This window comes from Rhinolophus ferrumequinum, chromosome 7 (genome assembly GCF_004115265.2).
Source record: "Rhinolophus ferrumequinum isolate MPI-CBG mRhiFer1 chromosome 7, mRhiFer1_v1.p, whole genome shotgun sequence".
Taxonomy (NCBI): domain Eukaryota; kingdom Metazoa; phylum Chordata; class Mammalia; order Chiroptera; family Rhinolophidae; genus Rhinolophus; species Rhinolophus ferrumequinum.
Window position 1 is genome coordinate 58,586,351 of NC_046290.1, and position 14,936 is coordinate 58,601,286.

Genomic DNA, 14,936 nt, shown 5'->3' on the forward strand with positions numbered 1-14,936 from the left:
TTAATCGTCACAAGTCTTGGAAAGAAGTTATATCCATATTTGAAGATGAGAATGCTAAGGGTCAGGGAACTTAAAAAATTTTTCCAAGAGTTTCCTTTCGCTGGCTATACTCACTGGTGAGATTCTGACCAATAGTATTTTCTCTTGTCTCCTAGATTGTGACCCTTGATTTTCCTGATCTAGGTAGCAGCTTAACTCTGTCCTCCCAGGTCTCTGATTTTGACATGAGAGCTTGATTAATATTTTGCATCTTGTTTTGTATCATACAACCTAATTTTGATCTAATTGTGATCTCAACACTGTCTTTGCTATTAATGCAAAGTCTTAATATCTCTGGTCACCATAATAAAATAATTTGACTCCAACTTGAATCTGCTCAGTCACAGAAATTGATTTTTCCTAAGGTCACTAATTTAGAGAAAAAATGTGAGTCTAATATTCAACTTACAGCAGTGACAAATTTTTTAGAAAGCCTGATTCAGAGATTATTAACATAGTTTTCAATTAAAATACAATTAAAATAAATACAGAAGAAATGGTAATTCAAAGACAACGGCTAGAACTGTCCGATGGAAGAAGATGATTTAATCTTTAAAATAGTTTCTTACCAAGCCCTCCATGGTCAGTAATTAGTCATTGTTGAAGAGAAAATAAGATACTTCTTATCTAAAATTCCTGAAAAACAAAACAAAACATGAAAACACTGCAGAAATATCAAAGTGATCCCCACAATAGCTCTGTAGAAATTAGGGACTAGAATCTGAACTCATAGAAAACAAAACACTCTAGTGGCCAAAGTGGCAGAGTGGCAAATATTGTGTAGCAGAATTTAAAGTGGCATAGATACGCTTATTGAATGTAGTATGAGTTTCATACATACTCACTAAATGCCAGTTGCTGTGCCAAAAACTTTTCAGAATTAATTCATTTAACTTTGTAAAACCTTATGGACTACAACAACCAACAAATTATCATTCCTGTGTTACAGATAGGAAATCTGATGCTTTTTAAAGCAACCTGTATACCGGCATACTACTAGTAACTGGTGGAACTCTTGATCCAACTGAGTCTGAACCTAAACACATGGCATCTAAGATCTTCCCTGTGACACTGTGCTTCTTCAATGGATTTGGTCAAATAACTTCCATACTTCTCTAAGATAAATTTATTAGAATTAAGCCTCAAATAAAATTTTCATCAGAAGTAGTTGATTTGAACATGAAGACAATTTCTGTATTCTCCTTTTCTTTCTCTGGAAAAACAATTATTTTCTATCTTATTAGCCTTCATCAGTGTATTTTATCTATCTACAGATCAAACCATATTTTCACTTGCAAATTCCCCAAATAAAATTCTTAAAAACACTTCAAAATATACCTTTTGAAATGCTAGAGCTACAGAATGTAAGATATATTTTCTAACACCAAATAATGATGGTTTTCTAAATGATAAATTCTGTGAGGAAACACCTAATGTAAAGCACATATAAAAACACTTCATATCAAAAAATGTGGTAACAGATACCAAATTTCCTGTTCAATTTTATTCTCTTAATTTTCTAATCTTTTAAAAAATTGAATGTTTTATTATTTAATAATTATTACAATTAGAGGTAATAAATGTAAACATGAAGAATTATTTGGATTAAATTCTTTAATTTCAGTTTACTTATTTAGTTTTATTTATTTAAAAATAAAATTCTGGAGAGATCCAAGAAAGTGGAGAGTAGATAAACACTGTGCTTGCCTTCTTCTGTGAACACATTAAAATTAAAACTAAATTATAGAACAATTGACCTGGAGTACCATCTGAAGTCTGGTTGAACAGAAGTTTCTCAACTAAGAATATAAAGAAGCCACATCAAGTCTGGTAGGAGGGGCAGAGATGCTGAACAGGCTGGTCCCACACCCATGTGTATCGGTTGAGAATCAGGAAGAATATCTTGGCCATAGAGGTCCCTCTGAGGAGCAAGAGATGCCAGACCCACACCAGCCTCCCCAGCCTGAACTGCTTGTTCCAGGAAGAGGAGCTCCCATAACATCTGGTTGTGAAAAAAAGGTGGATATTCTGACCATGTGGGTAGGACAGAAGGCTATGGGAAACCCAGACATCCTCTTAAAGGGGCGGCACACAGACTCACTCACTCACAGGCACTCACCCTGGGCTCCAGCAGAGGGACAGTGACTCAGGGGGAGTCGGAGACATATGGAGAGACACTGAGTTGTGTGGCTTTGCAGTAAGGACTGAAGAGACAGTCACCATTTTCCCTATGAATGGGCCTTCTCCAGTGCAGCCATCAGGTGATCACCATCTTTCCTGTGTTGAGCTCTCCCTCACAGGCCAAATCTGAATCTGAATTGGTCTGGTGAGCTCTGCTTTGACCCCAACCCACCAAACTCCCCCAATTCCTGAGGTACTTGCTCATGATAAGCCAGCCCGACACACATAGCACTCTTTCTTGGAAAACTAGCCATGTCTGCAGGCTCCAGTGGGGCAGCAACTGGCCTTGGTGTGCTCTGAGACATTTGCTGAGTAGCTCCAAGCTCAGCACTGGCACCAAACCAGAATCTACATTAACTTGGTGACCACAACTCTTCACTCTAGTGACTCCTAAGATTCTGTTTCACCCAACTTTTGTACTGCATGAGGCTTTATCAGTGACTGAACCTAAAGGAAATTGGCAGATGGCATCAGGCCTGCAAAGAGTTCTGGTTGTTTTGCCCAGCTACTCCACGCCCAGTAAGCAGCCATCGTTGGGTCACAGTGTGGCCTCTCACACACTTTCAGGTTTAGCACAGGCAGAGAACAACTGTGGATCACTTTGTAGCTCCTACCAGCTAATCCCCAGCCAGTCACAGGCAGTGGGTGACTGGGGCCTGCACAAGAGCCCCTTCCATGAGGCCCCAGAAATAAATACTTGGAGGTTGGCTTCAGACTACAGCAGAGCATCACCCAATTTGCCCCACAAGCACATACACACAAAGGGTGGTCTGAACAGGCACCAGAGCCCACTGGGGCAAATCCCACTCAGTGGGGTAAGTACCCTGCACAGCAGCCCATAAGCTGTGGATGTGGCCAAACCCCACAGCCAGTAGCCAGTCAGGATGAAGGTCAATTTCACCCACAGACATGACAAAAGCAATCGTGGTTCCACTGTAACAGGAAGGAACCCATGCCTACACAAGGGACACTCCTGGAGCACACAGCACAGGTGTCTAGAGAGACTGTACCAGAGCCCCACAGGGCACCTACTCCATAAGGCCACCAGACAAGACTGGGAAACATAGTAGATCTACCTAACACATAAAAACAAACACAGAGAGGCAGCCAAAATGAGGAAACAAAAAAAATTTCCTAAATGAAAGAACAGGAGAAAATTCTAGAAAAAGAACCAAACAAAATGGAGGCAAGCAAACTACCAGAGACAGAGCTCAAAACATTGGTTATAAGAATGTTCAGGGAACTTAGTGAGAATGTCAAATAAGAGATAGCAAGCACAAAAAAGGACATAGAAACCATAAAAAATAAATAGAGTGAAGAATACAATAACTGAAATGAAGAGTACACTAGAAGGAATCACCAGCAGGCTAGATTAAGCAGAGGATTGAATCAGTTATTTGGAAGACAAGGTAGCAGAAAACACCCAATCGGAACCGTAAAAATAAAAAATAAAAAATAAAAAAAAATAGAATAGTTTACTAGACCTCTGGGACAACATCAAGCATACCAACGTTTACATCACAGTGGTAACAGAGGGAGAAGAGAGAAAGCAATTAGTGGAGAACTTATTTGTAGAAATAATGACTGAAAAATTCCCTAACTGGTGAAGAAATAGACATACAAGTCCAGGTCAAACAAGATTAACCCAAACAGGCCCACACCAAGATACATTATAGTTAAAATACCAAAGGTTAAAGAAAAGGAGAGGATTCTAAAAGCAGCAAGAGAAAGGCAACTGGTAACTTATAAGAGAGCTCCCATAATATTGCCAGCTGATTTCTCAACAGAAACTTCGCAGGCCAGACAGATTTGAATGAAATATTCAAAGTGTTGAAAAGCAAGGACCCACAACCAAGATTACTCTACCCAGCAAAGCTATCAGTTAAAATCGAAGGAAAGATAAAAAACTTCCCGGACAAGAAAAAGCTAAACGAATTCATCACCACCAAACCAGTATTACAAGGAATGTCAGAGGGACTTTTTTAATGAAAAAAAAAAAAAAAGTAAAACTATCAACAATAAAATGGCAATAACTACATATCTATCAACAATTAATTTCAATGTAAATGGATTAAACGCTCCAATCAAAACACATAGGGCAGATGAATAGATAAGAAAACAAAACCCTTAATATGATGCCTATAAGAGACTTACTTCAGAAACACACAGAATGAAAGAAAAGGGATGGAAAAAGATATTTCATGAAAATGGGGGAGAGGAGGAAGTTGGTGTAGCAATACTAGGGGTGCCAAAAAAATATATACAAGTGGACACTTTGGTCAACGTTGCTCAAGCAGTAGTTTGCCATAATCAGAAGTGTCTGGATGCTGATGGTAACCACTTTGAGCACCTCTTGTAATTGCAGAAGTCAAACATTACTTGCATTCATTTTTTTTATTGGTTATATTGAGTATTATAATTTTAACACAGTTTTCCTCTTTTAAAATGTGTACACATTTTTTTTTGGCACCCTCTGTAGTTATACCAGAGGGTGTCAAAAAAAAGTCTACCACAAAATAGACTTTAAAACAAAGGTTATAACAAGAGACAAAGAAGAACCCAGTGATCCCACTTCTGGATATCTATCTGAAGAAACCCAAAATGCTCCTTCGAGGGGATGTGTGCATCCATATGTTCATTGCAGCACTGTTTACAATGGCCAAGATGTGGAGGTATCCTGGGTGTCCACTGATGCATGAATGACTAAAGAGGAGGTGGTACATATGTACAATGGAATATTGCTTGGCCATGGAAGAGAATGGGTTCTTGACATCTGTGGCAGCTTGGATGGACCTTCAGAGTATTGCTCTGAGTGGAGTATGCCAGACAGTGAAAGAGAGATGCAATGTAATTTCACTTATATGTGGAATCTAAAGAACAAAATAAACAAACAAACACAACAGAAACAAACTCATAGATATAGAGAATATTTTTATGGTTGCCAGATGGGAGAGAAGTCAGTGGGGTGAAAAAGGTGAAGGGATTAAGAAGTACAGATTGGTTGTTACACAGTAGTCATGGGGATGTAGGGTATAACATAAGGAATATAGTCAATAATATTGTAATAACTATGCACGATATTATGTGGGTACTAGATTTGTCAGGGGGATAGAAGGGCGGGGGTTGGGGGACAGGGTTTAAAAGGTGAAAGGATTAAGAATACAAATTGGTAGCTATAAAATAGTCATGGGGATGTAAAACAAAGCAGATGGAGTATAGTTAATGATATGGCAATAACTATGTATAGCACCAGCTAGGTGCTAGTCTAGTCAGGGGAGATCGCTTCTAAAATTATAAGTGTCTAAGTACTATGCTGTACACATGAAATTAATACAAAATAATACTGAATGCCAACTGTAATTGAAAAATTAAAAAATGAGGGGAAAAGATGAAGGGGAATAAGTGGTCCAAATCTCCAGGTATTAAACAAATAAGCCATGGGGATGTAATGTACAGCATAGGTAATATAGTCAATAATATTGCGCTAGCATCGTACAGTGTTAGATGGTTGCTGGACTTATCATGATGATCACTTCATATAAATGTTGAGTAACTATTGTGTACGTCTGAAACTAATGTAATATTGTAAGTTAGCTATATTTTTAATAAAAAATATTTTGAAAGAGACCATCAGTCATAAACAAACAAACAAAACAAAACAAAAAATATACGTCTTGCACTTAACACAAAGTTATTCTAAATAATTTCTATAAACTCATCCTATCTCCTCATTTACTTAATTCAAATTCCTTATATCATAATGATGTATGTATGGGAAGCTATTTTGTGTGCAGATGTATTCATTTTAAAATTAAATTTTAATTATATAACGAATACATGAATATATTCTCTGTATAAAAAATTAAAATATTAGACATAAAAAATAAATAAAAATAAAAATAAAATTCTGGTTTGGGAGAAAATAGCAGTAGTAAGACAAACTTCCATATATTCAAAAAAATTAAAAGGAAATTAAAATTATAGATCAAAATAGAATATAAATGCCTAAGAAAAACTATATTAATAGCTACATTTTAGCTCTAGAAATAACAGCTATTCTAAATAATTTTAAAGAGTAAAGACATTGTTTTTCTTTCACCCTGACTACAGAGAAAGTTGTTAAATTATATACAAAGCTGTTCCTTCTCATTTTCTATATACATTTTCCACAGCAAAAGTGTTTGTAGTCATCATTCTAAATACTGCTTTCAAGGCAATAGTGGGATTTGATAGTCCTTCTCCCTAGAGATTGCTTTGTTTTTGAAGAAATCCCCATTAATGTTCCAGTCACAGAATTTAACAGAATGGGAAATAGCCCAGCTAAATGAAGGATTCAAAACAATGCCCCTGTACAACCCTCCCAGAAACCATTACCACTTCCCAAGATGACAGAGTATTTTTGCAGGTAGAATAGGGAAGGACAAGTCCTGGCTGTCCTGCCTCTTGACAGAGGAAATAAATCACCCTACACACTGGAGGATACCTTTCCAGACTGCACGCTGGGAACTTCATTACACAAGCTGTGCCACATATTACTATGCATATCGCTGCTGATTGGACATAGCTGCATATCCACAGCCTATTTCTGTCTTATGGGGGAGATATCCATTTTTCCTCCATAGACAGATACAGGCTTGAAAAGGACATGAAAATGATATTGTGTGCCCAAAAGATCTCCATCTTGAGCAAAATATGCTCTTAACTAATGATTTGTCTAACCTGCCTTAACCTTATCTCTTGGTGCATAAAATGTGATCATATTATGGTTTCATCTTCACACAATGTCATTTAATCTGAATGTGATTGCTATCAAATATAAGTCTTGTTGCCCTTGGTCTTGGCCTCATTAAGAGGACAACATTTTCCCATAGAAGAATATTTAGTGCCTTGTTCTTTTTAATTGGTAATCTTTTGGTTCATTCATAAAACATACACTTTATTTACTCAGTTTTGCTTAGATGCTACACATGTAGCTTAATCTAATTTGGACCAGTAGTGATAATGGAAAAAAAAACATCGCAAAGGAAGACATAATCTTCAGGCTGGAAGCACAGTGTCATTTTCACAGTCAAAAACATAAAAATTGATGAACCAAAGAAGATAAAATTAATGAACACAACTATTAGCAAGTTTCCTGCAGTTTGAGAACACTAATGTAATTTTAGTTGTAGATTCCCCATAATTTAGCCTCTTCTTGGGGAATTTTCTGTGGTGATATGCTTCTGCCACTTCTGCTTTAGTTGAATAATATTGTCCACTGAAAAATACTTGCACCATTCTTGTTGCTATGTGTAGCAGCTTAAGCATTCTAAAAGTAGAGGCAAATAGATATTTCCCTGAAACTTAAGCCAAATCAATTTTCTATTACTAAATAAAATTATAGTCTTGATGTTCAAAATCTATCAATACAGAAAAAAAAACAAAACAACTAACAAGAGCTTCATACACCAATTTCCAGCTCTTAAACATTTCTTGTGGCTAAAAGATATAAATAATTTAGATTTTACATTTCTTGTTTACTGACTAATATCCCACCTTAGGCTGTGTTTATGGTCTTTAAGAGAGGTAGTTGCTGTTAAACAGTGTTTCCACTTTGATTAACATCATTACATCACTCATCAAAGAGATGCTTCCAAAAGTCTGTGCGAATTCAAAGATTAGCTTCTGAGTGGCAGATGTCTAGTTATGCATTCATCCAATCACATTACTTTTATCAGACTTAATTTTTTAGTTAGAAATATATTTGTAATTTATTGAATATTGACATTATTTTCTGTTGATTGACATTTGCCGTCTGAGATTAGCAGTTTTGGCTGCTTTTGTATGTACTTATTCTCCTTAATCTTGATAAATGATAAAAATAAACATAATTTAATATGGTTTTATTATTTTAGTCCTTTGTGTCACATTATATAATCTCAAGATAGTAGGGGGAAAGTCTCCAACAAATTTTTTAATGGGGAGACAAAGCAAAACACAATGGGGACTTCACAGTGTCCCAAGCATGATAAATCCCCAGACCCTGCACCTAATCTGTACCTTGAAAAATCATTCCCATTTTCCAACTTTATTAAGATATAGTTGACATATAACACTGTGTATGTTAAGTTGTATAACATGATGATTTGATACACATATACATTGTGAAATGATTACCATAATAAGGATATTAACACATCCAACACCTAATATAATTACGATTTGTTTTTGTGGTATGAACATTTAAGATCTACTCTCTTAGCAACTTTCAAGTATATAATATAGTATTGTAACTATAGTACCATGCTGAATATTAGATTTCCAGAATTTACTCATAACTGGAAGCTTGTAGTCTTTGACCATTGAATCTATAGATGGCTTTGGCTAGTATGAACATTTTAACATTAATTCTTCCAATCCATGAACATGGGATATCTTGCCAGTTATTTCTGTCTTCTTCAATTTCTTTCATCAGAGTCGTAGTTCTCAGTGTACAGATCTTTCACTGTCTCGGTTAAATTTATTCCTAAGTATTTTATTGTTTTTATGCTATTGTAAATGGGACTATTTTCTTTATTTCTCTTTCAGATATTTTATTGTTAGTTTATAGAAATGTGACTGATTTTTATATGTTGATATTATATCCTACAACTTTACTGAATTCATTTATTAGTCCTAACAGTTTTTGGTATAATCTTTAGGGTTTGCTGTATACAATATTACGTCACAATCTCCAACCAGGATCCCAAAGCTCCCATAAAGTCACTTTTGTTTGTAGATGGACGACAAATAATTGTTATTGAGGGGAGTTACACGCAAAGGATGTCTTATTTAGCATTTTGCAGCAGATGTCATTCTTCCTCTCATCTTTTTCACTTTTTGCTTGGGACGTAAATGAGTGTTCTTAATCATAAGTATTATCAAGTCAATACTTATAACACACATACAAATAATTTATAATATCCAGAGCTAACACATGAATTTGGACTCACTTTGTTCCCTAAACGTATTATCCCAAAATATATTTTAGCTGAAAATGTAGTATTTGATCGCTAACCACATGTTTTTAAAAAGTTGTTTCTTTCTATAATACCAATGTGGGGAAAAAAAAATATGGTTTCTTGTTAGCATATATAAATTAACTTCTATATTTATTTTCTTTCCATTTACTCAAATAATTTATTAACAGTAGAATTGTTGAAGATTTGACATTAATGAAGAAATAAAATAATTTAGCTAAATACTTTTAATCTCAAGGCCAACAGCAATATTAAAATATTTTTTGTTGTTGTTCTTTTTGTTGATTTCTGTATGTTTTCTAAATAAAACAGGTAGTGATAGAATAAAATTAACAAAGAAGCAAAAGTTATGAGGTGGTAGGTGGCTTAATGACACTATGGAAGATGCTGGAACTGCCAGGAAGAAAACATGCTGAAGGACCCAGCCATCCTTTTAACATCAATCACTGGAGATCATGATCTGCTGTGATAAAAAGATGTGACTCATGGTATTTTCATTATGAACAATGGCTGACTCATTCAGGTGACAGCAAAGATGAAGACATAACAGTAAGACAATCCCCATCTTATGTAAGATGGTTTTTGAATAGATAATGTTTAGGAACATCACCAAAACTCATGTTCAAGTGACCTTTTATTAGGCTTTATTACTCACTTAGATGTATAAATTTATGTCTTGAAATACAAGGTGGATTCACATTGGTCCCTTTTTACTCAGGTCTCTGCAGTAGTGTCAGTGCTTAGGCATATAAATGTTCTCCCAATTTAAGTACTATACATAGTTTTAGATACTTGCACAGATTTTTCAGAGGTTATACCTCTTGAGGGGGAATAAGAAAATATTCTTAGCCTCCTATCCTCAGACCATTGATTGACTTACTCTATGTAGGCTTTTAGAGGCAGCCGGTATCATTCTGGCTGGTTATATAGTTGCCAGAAGTGGTGACAGAGGAGCCATAATAGCAGCATGTTTTCCAAAGAAGCTTTGAAATATCTCCTCCTCTTAGAAACTTCTATAAATGTCTTCTGGTCCCATTGTGATAGGATTGTGCCAGTTATATAACTATACTAGGCTGTTCAAACTCTCATAAGAAAATGTCATAGAAAACAGGAATTTGTTTTCTCAAAATTCTGGAAGCTAGAAGTCTGAGATCAAGGTGCCAGCATGGCTAGGATCTGGTGAGGGTGCTCTCGCTGGTTTGCAGATAGTCATCTTTTCTCTGTAAGCTCACAAGGCAGAGGGAGAGCAAACTTTCTGGTGGGTGTCTCTTCCTATAAGGGCATGAATGCCATCATGAGGGTCCACCCTTATGACTTAATTTGAAACTAATTACCTCCCAAAGGGCCCATCTCCAAACACCATCACATTAAGGTTTAGAGCTTCAACATATGAATTGTGGAGGGGGGGCATAATTCAATCCATAGCAATAACAGCCTTCTTTTTGGTGTTAAATACCATCATTACAGTCAACTCCTTGCAAAAGAAAATAAGATTTATTCAGTCTTTCTCAGGTTCTGCGCAAACAACATAAGGAGTCTGAGCATTTTAACATGAATTGATGACTATTCCCAGCATACTGTAGTAACAGAGTTACTGTAGTAACAGAGTTGGACACCAGTTTAGAAACTTCAACTGATGAAAAAAATAGTGGTGGTGACTATTGGATTATTTATGCTGGTAATGAAAGATAAGAATCAGTGACCCCCTTCTGCAACAACTCTCTTCTGACACATATGAAATGGGAGAATCACTCAACACCTTTTCAGCGTCTACCAGCAGTGGAGCACTCTGACAGAGCTATGTGACAAACTTTGATCATTGCTAGTCTACCTTCACTTACTTTTCCCAAATCCCCATATTACCTATACTGTTGTTTAGTCAGTATGGTTTCTTAATAGAAAAATGTATACAATGAAAATAAAACAGAACTATTAAGGTACTGGTTAGAGATGGCTGATTTCTGAAGGTTCTAAGTATGAAGTCTGTAAAATTTTATTTAAAAAAAAATAGTTATTAGAAAGGTTTTTGAAACAACACCAAACAGGGGGCTCTTTCTGGATGTAACCATAAGGATTTTTAAAAAGTAATGTATTTCTCACTATATTGTTCAAGTCCCTAATATGTACCACATAAAACCATCTTTCATGTCACCACTGGGCTCCGCCCTGCACTCTAAGAATCACTGATCTAGGTGATCAAAAATGTTTAGGATATAGGATCCATCCCTTTGAAGTTCACAGTAAAGTCATGGAGACATGGCCAGCACAACCCCAACTACACCATGAAGTATATGACACATCATGAAAAAGATAAGCAACCTGAGGAAAACATAAAATGTTATAGAAGATCAATCAATTGAAGAAAACCATCAAAAGATCACTTGTGACTTGGAACCTACAGAAGTTTATCAAAAGATGTGGTGTTTGATGTAGCATTTAAAGAATTAATAAATATCATTGATTGCAATGAATAAAGGCACCTAAGCAGAAAGCATGGTATAAGCAAAGTTCAAAAGCAGGAAGGTATCTAGCATATTCATGAAATGAGGTATACTCCAATTAGGATATCAGTGTATAAGAGTAGAGTAACATTGGGGTGGCCGGTTAGCTCAGTAGGTTAGAGCATGTTGCTAATAATAGCAAGGTTGCCGGTTAGATCCCTGCATGGGCCACTGTGAGCTCCGCCCTCCTTATAAACAAAAAAGAGTAGGAAAGATTAGAGTAAGAACAGACTAGAGAGAGTGAGACAGAATGGAGAATGTATGGCACCAAGACAAACAATTTGGCATTTGGGCAAGCAGTATAGAGTCAGAAGACTAATTTGACAATATTGTACAGGATGACTGGTGATGAGAGAGAATGACGGAGGAAAGACTACTGTGTGAAACAAAAGAAGCAGTAGAGACCTACCAGAGTGATGACAATGTAAACAACAATATTAACAACATAGTAATAATAGCCATCGTGTGTTGAAGCTTTCCACAGCAGGGCACAAGTATACCATGCTAAGTATAGCATTACACATAATGCTATAATGTGTAATAGCATTAATATTTATAACTACTCATTGAGATACGTAATATTTTCATCCTCATTTTACAAAGGAAGGACTGACTTAAGATCACGTGGCAGAATAGAGGTTTATATGCAGAACACTCAATTCTAGAGGTTGAGCTTTAAACTATAATGCCATAATATGTAGGAGTGTACAGAAATAACTTATTTAGAGTTAGTACGGCTTTGAAACAAAATGACTAGTGATTTATTGGATTATGAGGATTAAGGAAGAAATCAATAGTAATACTCAAAATTTGAGCATAGAATTGATATTGAAAAATTAGGAAAATTAAGAAGAGGACAGCATTAATGGGATACTCAGGAAGTGACATAAAAAATGTAATGGAAATGCTTTCAATTATAGAGAAATCAAAGTACCAGCCTCAGTGGATCTGAATTAGTATCCTGCTTAACTTCTAAGAATCTGACCAAAGTCTGCTCTAAAGTTTTCTCCATTCTGTGCATCATATAGCTAAAAAAATGGTAGAATAGAGTTTCACTAATTTTTTTTTTCTACTACAACTTGAAGTACATTTCTTCAAAAAGAGATGCTCTTCTATTTTATTTTTTAGGAAGAATTGTATTTTTATTTATTAGAAAGTTCACTGTGGGTTTTTTTAATGTTCTTTATACTTTACAATAGCAATTATACATTCTGGTCCCCTGCTTACCTTAATTAATGTCTAGTTTGTTAACGAAAGAAGTGCCTTCAGCTTTACTCTAGGGTAAGAAACAAACTAGCTACAAACTACTGATGATGAATCAGCCTGGGGACTAATCATTAAGTGTATCTTGGCAGTATGTAAGATTAATTTGCCCTTAGATTATTTAAATGAAAGTCATGTTTGTTCTGTCTCTCTTTTAGTTCAGCTCTGAAGTCCCCTTATATGCAGTCAAGCAGTCAGATAGCGGCGAGTTACAGATAGTTACAGATACGAGAGAAGGGTTCAGCTTCAGGCTACTTGGGTACTAATAAGAGGTAACATCTTCACTGTGCCAGGCAATGTCCTAAGTGCTTTGCACATATCAATGCCTTTAATCTGTCCATATTTTTAAAGCAAATATTGCTATTGTTTGCATTATACGCCTGCAGAAAATATGAAGTACTACAGTATTGTCAAACTAGTAAGCGGTAGAGCTGAGTTTCAAATCAGTCACTAGGATTACAATACCTCATGCTCTGCTGCTGTCTCTTAGATTTAGTTCTGTTAAATAACAGCACCTCACCTTTAAAAAGAAAAAAAGCTTATTTACACAAAACAAACAAAAAATTTGCTTTTTAGGTAAGTACCTGTAAAATACAAGCTTAAGGCATAAGAAACTGCTGCAGAAGGTAAAATAATATTTTGTTGTGAATTGAGCATTTGTTCAATCAAACAAAATGTCATTCATAAGTTAAATAGTCTTCTATAGCCCTTTTTTGAAGTTTTCCATTTTTCATTCCACCAAAATATGTTATTGGTGTAGTTATTATGTTGAGGTACGTAGTGGGGTAAGAACTAAAGGCTTTGAGATCACAGTCTAACTTTAAGAAGGATTCTTTGAGACTCATTGAAAATGTGCATTTGTTTGCATCAGCTTTGTTTACTTTTTGTCTCAGAAGAAATTCTTTGATGTTTACATATTCAAAGTTAAGAAGATATGAGACAGATGAAAGTTTGAAAAGATTATAGGAGAAAAAAGAAGTGTCGTTCCCTGTAACCAAAAATATACAGAAAGGATGAGATAGGAAAAGAGCCCTTCCTCTTACCACAACTGCTTTCCACATGCTTCCATTGGTAAATGGTGACCATATTGGGGTTTCAATAGACAGAACCTCAGTACTCAGGAGACGGACATCTTGAAAACATACTGGATTTCTGGAGATGCTACATGACTCTTGATATGTGATGCCTTCTGTTTCTCTCTTTGGCAAGTTCAATATGGAGCATAAAGGCCTAGGAGGGAAACAATTAGATTATCAAAACTCATTTCTCAAATCTATAGATCAAGATTGCAGGTTGGTAATGCAATGAAAATGTTATTTAGTGATTTCTATTAATTGCCACCCAAACTTTCCACATCACAAGAATGAGAACAAACACCTTTATTTAAAATTTTGTTTAGGGCAAATATTTCATGATAATTAAAACTGATAATTTCAATGTGCAAAATGGCAAAATGTGGCAGTTTTAACCAAATACTTGATAAATTCTATCAAAGTTGATCATTTATTTGTATGATTAAATTAATCAATTAGCCCGTTACTAGTCTAATGGCTTGGTTATAAAGATATCTTATGTAGTCTCTCAACAAACTCAAACCAAAAATGTCAGTGTACTGGAATGATTTTGAACATGCATCCTTGTCATAAAACACCATTTAATCCAAAATAAATAACTGAGATTTTAAATTGACCTTTCATAAATGCTCATGATTCATATATAGACAATGATCCCAGGAGTTAGAGCAACGATTGCTCGCACCCTTATAATATCATTGTGAGGATATAGCAAAGATTAACAATATTCAATGGAAACAGTTGCTCTTTTTTTTTTTCTTTTTAATAAGTATGTTCTTTGTTCCAAGCCTTGTTTGCTCAGATTATTCATATGAGTAGAATGGAAGTATTGGGGTGGGGGGGATGTTTTGCCATGGTTTGCAAGGCAGATGGAAATGTAG

The 14,936-nt window shown here is 35.5% G+C and overlaps 1 long non-coding RNA gene across 1 annotated transcript in view; it reads right to left on the reverse strand.

The window, feature by feature from the left end:
• Positions 1-14,189, reverse strand: part of LOC117024547 (uncharacterized) — a 37,607-nt gene extending 23,418 nt beyond the window's left edge. The window contains exon 1 of the long non-coding RNA XR_004423482.1: positions 14,026-14,189. This is a non-coding gene — a long non-coding RNA (uncharacterized LOC117024547). The remainder of the gene's footprint in view (positions 1-14,025) is intronic.
• Positions 14,190-14,936: the final 747 nt, after the last annotated feature.